Source organism: Alexandromys fortis, unplaced genomic scaffold, assembly GCF_014885135.2.
Source record: "Alexandromys fortis isolate MF-2015 unplaced genomic scaffold, M_Fortis_MF-2015_v1.1 scaffold_145, whole genome shotgun sequence".
NCBI lineage: Eukaryota > Metazoa > Chordata > Mammalia > Rodentia > Cricetidae > Alexandromys > Alexandromys fortis.
Genome location: NW_026068049.1, coordinates 4,064,759 through 4,071,121, shown reverse-complemented (window position 1 = coordinate 4,071,121; position 6,363 = coordinate 4,064,759).

Genomic DNA, 6,363 nt, shown 5'->3' with positions numbered 1-6,363 from the left:
CTTCCTCCCTCCCTCCCTCCCTCTCTTCCTCTTCCCCCTCTCCATTCTTTACTGAGTTCTATGGCAACTAGTGTGACTACTGGAATTAAAAGTGTGTATCACCACTGCTTCACTGCTTCACAGTGGGGATGTTTAACTCCCTGATCTTCAGGTAAGCTTTATTTATTAAAATGCATATGAAATGCCACTATATTTATTTCCTTCATTCCTTCTTTTATTTATTTTGAGCCAGGTTTTTTTCTGTATAACCTTGGTTGTTCTGGAATTAACTTTGTAAGAGCAGGCTGGCTTCGAACTCACAGAGATTCCCCTGCCTCTGCCTTCCAAATGCTGGTATTAAAGGTGTGTGCCACCCCCTCAGCTGACACTGCTGACCTATATATTCCAGGATCATTGACCTAGGAATGACACCTTCCATGGTGGGATGGACTCTCCCAAAGAAATCATTTATCAAACAAATGCCCCCACATACTTGCCAACATGCTAGTCTGATGGGGGTATTTTCTAAATTGAGGTTCCCTCATCCCAGATGACTCTTGGTTATGTGAAGTTGATAAAAATAGTTAAACAAATAATAAAACTGAACACTCAGTGCACATTTAATATTGACTGAATAAGCTTGTCCTATCTCAGTTTAGACATCAGTTCCTCTGTGGATGCAAATTATGCTCTAAAATCAACACTTCACATCAGGATCCAGTGAATACCAGTCAATCACCACAATGCCTCTGAGCAAAGAAACCGCCTGAAATAAATCATCTGAGCAATCTTCCTGGAGCTCAGCTTATGTGGATTTATTTCTAAGTATCTGAATCTGTTGCACCCCACCAGGCCTGATACCAGCTCTTATTTTCTTTCTGCTTTGCTTGCATAAGTACTGCACTCCTTGTGGATTTCAAAACTAGTTTAATCTCTAATGAAATGAGACCACCCTCCTGTCTAATAACATAATCTTTTGAAAATAACTGGGGATCAAACTTACTTGACTTCTTACTGTCCTCGTCTTTGTTTCCTGAACCAAAACACATTAAGAGGTAACTTTAAAGCTGAGTGAGCTGCAGTCTTAAACACACTGAAAAGGTTGAGAAAATCCCACAGTAGCCCTGGAGTTTCATTAGAAGCTTCTTCCAGTTTATAACATAGACTCAATTCTCTTTTTTACCCAAAACACTGATGAATCAAATAAATATTTGTCAGCAGTATATCTTAATAGCTACCTTACAGCAATTCCAGTACAAATTTTTCTTCAAAGTTTAATAGCTTTAATATATGGGTAAAATGTAAATAAATGTCAGTTCTCCTTTAAAAGAGTAATAAAAGAATACTGTCTGCCAAAAGTCAAGGTCGTCTCACTATTAAAGATGATGTTTAACACCCCATTCCAATGACTATTTGTATGCCTTGATCTAGACTCCTTTCTTTTGCTGTGGTAAAAACACTGTGACCAAAGCAAATGTTTTAATAACTTAGGGCTTTTCATGACAATGAGACACATCTGCTGCTGGCAGCACCAATCTACTTCCTGAAGAAGATGATCATCAAAGAGGCTCCTTATGGAGTTGGTTAGCCATTTGGGCTAGAAACTGCTCTTGCCTGGACTGATGCATAAACTAGACACAAAGAACCCACAAAGAGATGACTACTGAACTTGCCTAAAGGTGAGATGATCCTTCGAGGTTCTTGTTTTATATGTGCGAGACATTCTGCAGACACAGAAGAAAGCAATTGAAATGTTTTTAAAATTTCCTCCTTCGTGGAAATGTCTGCTGGATACTATGGACCTGTAGGCTCAAGATGGATGCCCTACTAGGACAGAAGAACTTTGGGTGACTGTACAGGCAGTGAGATACCTCTGTCATTCTAGAGTTTTGGAAATTGCTTACTTCTTGTTTACTTAGGTAATATTATATCCTTCTGGAGTCTTTCGTGGAGTTGAAGAATAGATATATAGTAATAGTTTTCCTTTGTTATGATAAAAGATAAAATAGATATCCATATTTTAACTGTAATTCTTGCTTGATAACTGTTTTGTTATATGTAATTTTGCTATGTTAAAGTTAAAACCTTCCTTTTTTTTGTAGACATAAAGGAGAAATGATATAGGAGGTCCTTCTGTTTTTGTGTTGCTTTCACTGGTTAATTTGACCTGGTGATAGGACAGAACTTAGGTAGGTGAAGAAGACAACTGAATTCTGGGAGGAAGAAAGGAAGAAGAGAGAGCCACCATGGAGATGCCAGATCAGACATACTGAAATCTTTCCTGGTAAGCCATGACATCGTGGTGATGTACAGATTAATAGAAATGGGTTAAATCAAAATGTGAGAGTTAGCCATAGGAGGCTAGAGCTAATGGCCAGGCAGTGTTTAAATGAATACAGTTTCTGTGTGGTTATTTCAGGGGTTAAGCTAGCCGGGTTGCTGGGAAGAATAAGCAGCCTGCTCTCTCCTGTTGCATAATATACACAATCCAGACTCTCTAAGTATATTCCATCTTTATGTGGTTTGTTTTTACTCTATTACTTTTTAATATTTACTTATTATCTTTATTCCTTTAATCTATGACTATCTGTAGTTTGTCTCTTTAAAGACTTTGGTTTTACTTATAAACCATACTTCCTTTTATAATTTTCTATACTCATTTTCTTCTCTTTCTCAGGCTTACATATATTTATCAAACACTATGACTCATTTAGAGTTCTTTTATGTCTGAATCTGTCCTATTGTGTATTTGTAATTCTTTTCTGTCCAGGAGTGTTTCTTAAATGCTAAGCGCTTTTAAGGCTGCTTTGCCTTTTGGTTTTTCCCAGTCCAACATGACTAAGTGGAGATCTCTTTAGCATGAGCCATGCTCACAGCCTGATTTTCAGGCACACAGTGGGTCTATGTTGTCATTAGGCAAGTTGTAGCACTCTGCTCATAAAACTTATTTAAGTGCTCCAGCCAGACCTCATCAGAGTTCACATTGAAGCATAGCCTAGGAAGCTAAGTTTCACAACAACTTTTTTTCCCTGCTACCTCTGAATCAGGAAAACCTCTCTTAAAGGAGAGGTTGCTTCTAGTAAACAGAGCCCACCCAAGAAAATGCCACTACCAAACCATGTTTAACTCTGTAATTTTGTGTCTAGGTTTTCTTTTTAAGCTTCCTCAGGTTTTATGTGGATTTATTCAACAATGTTGGAGTGCCAATTTGTTGTAAAAAAAAAAAAAGCTGCTTGTTTGTTTCCTGGCTGTCAAGACTCCAGAAATATTCATACAGAAAAGATATTATTTAAATTACTGCTTGGCCCATTAGCTCTAGCTTCTTATTTGCTAACTCTTACATCTTAATTTAACCTATCTCCATTAATCTGTGTATCACCAAGAGGTTGTGGCCTACCAGCAAAGTTTCAACACATCTGTCAGCAGCAGTTCCATGGCTTCTCTCTCTCAACTCCAACTCCTTTCTCCCAGCATTCAGTTTAGTTTTTCCCCACCTAATTCTTTCCTGCCCTATCAACAGGCCAAGGCAGATTAAGTGCCAGGGATTAATCAATGGTGACACAGACACAGAGCCTCTCACATGATCCACAAGAGACCATGTATTCTCTATTCTCTCTTGCTTTCTAACAGAAAATATGTCACATCAACCCACTAATGAGAAAATGTTTTAAAGTCATAATAACAGAAACAATTTACAAAATATTTGATCAATGATCCATAAGTTATCAATGTAATTAAAGACAAAGAAAGATTGGGGTATTATCACAGCTTGGAAAAAACCATGAGGATGTCACAACTAAATACAAAGTATGATCCTGAAATGAACCCAAAATGAAAAAGTGATGTAAGAATTTGTAATGAATTGTACAGTTTAGTTCGTAATCTTGCTTTCTGTGTTAGTTGATTCATTCTGATGCTCAGTGTTGCTCTCTAAGATGTTAGCAATAGCTTAAAGCTACGTCAAAATTGTACTTATTAGTTTTGTATTTTTCATATACCTATAACTCCTAAAATTAAAGAAATAAACAAAAGACAATTTGTATGAATGCAGGAAATGATGAAAGACCCTAAGGTAGGCTAGGATTTAAGGCTTTGATTAGAGAATAAAGGAAATGAGTTATAAAAGCTTTTTAAGAGAATGCAGAAAAAATTATTACTTAGGAGTCAGAATACACCGAATATAGAAAATAATAAATAAACTATAAAACGACAAATGACTAGATAAATTAATATTATAGGTAGCTTTAAAATGATTTGTAACAGGATACATTATCCAAGATACTATGGTATAGTTAGTAACTTTTAAATAAAATTAAGGTATATAATACAGCTCAGCACAATATCAGCAAAATATCCATTAGATAAATTGTTTTATGGAAAATATTACCTATAAAATAGGCATAAAAGTAGAATCACTTGCAACCTGAAGCCATGTTGATGTCTCATGAACATGCTACCCCCAGGGGCCATACTGCTGTGAATGTCCTGTGCTGCTACCTGTGAATCTGGTATTGTCCAGATCCAGGCTATTGCCAAAGACTATGTCTGAGTCTGTGGTCCTACTGTGATCTGTGTTGATGTCTGTGGCCAATGTTACCACTGAAGGATGTGCAGATATACAGGGACTGTGCTGCAATCTGAGACCATGTTGATGCCCTGGGTCATAGTGCCACCATGAGTTTTATAGATGGAGGTGGCCTGCACTGCCACTTCAGTCTGTATTGCTACTGGAGACCATGCTGAGGTCTATGGCACATGTTGATACTGGAGATCATATGGATATCCACGGTGTCACCAGAAACCAAGTGGAAGACCCTCACTCACTGTGAAAGACAAGGAAATCACTTCTGTTATTGTACTGATAACTACAGACTCACAGTTGAAAAAGAGGGACATGGAAGGTTTCTGTGATAAACCTATTCTCATCACCCCACCCCCAATAAGGAAAAGTAACAGCCTAGACACGAGGCCATCAAAGAGAATTCTTAAAAGTTTGGTGGGAATGTTGAAGTGATGCTCCACAGTTAAGGGCTTCTGGTTTGGGTGCAAGTGAAGACTCACTTTTCATTAAGGGGATATTCACTGGGATATTTTGACTATGCTCCAGTGAATATACAGGCACTACAAATTGGACTTTTTCCTTTTGTTTTGTTTATTTCTTCCCGCCCTCCTTCTCTCCCTCCCCCTCTCTTTCTTTCTTCTTCTTCCTCCTCCTTCCACTTCTGCTTCTTCTGATTCCTCTGCTTCTGCTTCTGCTACCTTTTCTTTTGGGGGCATTGATGGAGGTCCCACGGGTTGGGGGTGGACCTTGGAAGACTAAGAAACAAATCCACTCAGGATTTATTATTTGAAGTCCCAAACAATCAGTAAAAATAATGTAGAAAAAATAGAACCATGCTTGCTTAATGTTGAAGTTAACGAGAAGCATAGGGATTATTTTATACATACCACTGATTTTACATTTCATGTATATTTCAATCTTTTTACTCTGGTTTATATTCATTGGCATTGTTTATCATGTTCACATTATAAATAGACTAGTATTTGCTGAGGAAACATGCAGAAGGTTATAAAAGTTAATAAGTTAGTAAGTTAATAAGCACAACCCTCTTCACCTGTATCACTACTCAGGGCTCTTCTCTAAGGAATTTCATTTAGGAGAAGTTGTTTTACCCACAAAATTAAAGCTAACTTTAAATATGTCAGGTTTCTAGCTTAAAATTATGTTCCATTTATAACAGAATTATAATTTTTACAGATAATACAATACAAGCTTTAATGTACATGGCAATTGAAGCAACGAAAATAAAAGTAATTAATTTGTAGAAACTTAATAGTATTTATTTTTATAAGGTTTAGATTATTGACAATGGAATAGAGACACAAAATAATCAAACAGAAATGCAAGCTTGTTAGGTAGAACACACCAGACCTTTTGGAGTTCTGATTTGAAGCTATGGTGTGAACATTTTTACTTCTTTTCAGGCATCTAGCCATAAAGTCCAGGTTTGCTTGACATTTCTGTTGTATAGAGAACATATAACATGTGGCTTACTCTTTTAGCAAAGTTTAGTATTAGCTGACATTTTAGTAGTATGGTGCTGTTCACTACAGGCTTGGTGCTGTACAATAGATCTCTAGTACTAATTTATCCTGAACAGCTAAAACCTAAGGTCCACTGAAGAGCAACATCTACCCATTGCTTTCCCTCATCTTCAGCCTAGTAACCCCTTTTCAATATTTGAAAACATATGAAGCCAACAGACATTGAACAAAGACCATGGAGAATTTTCTTTTGTATGAGTAAATACTATCAGAAAGTATTTAAATTGAATTGAAGATATATATCACATTCTTGAAAGGATTTTGTCCTGACTGTGGCAA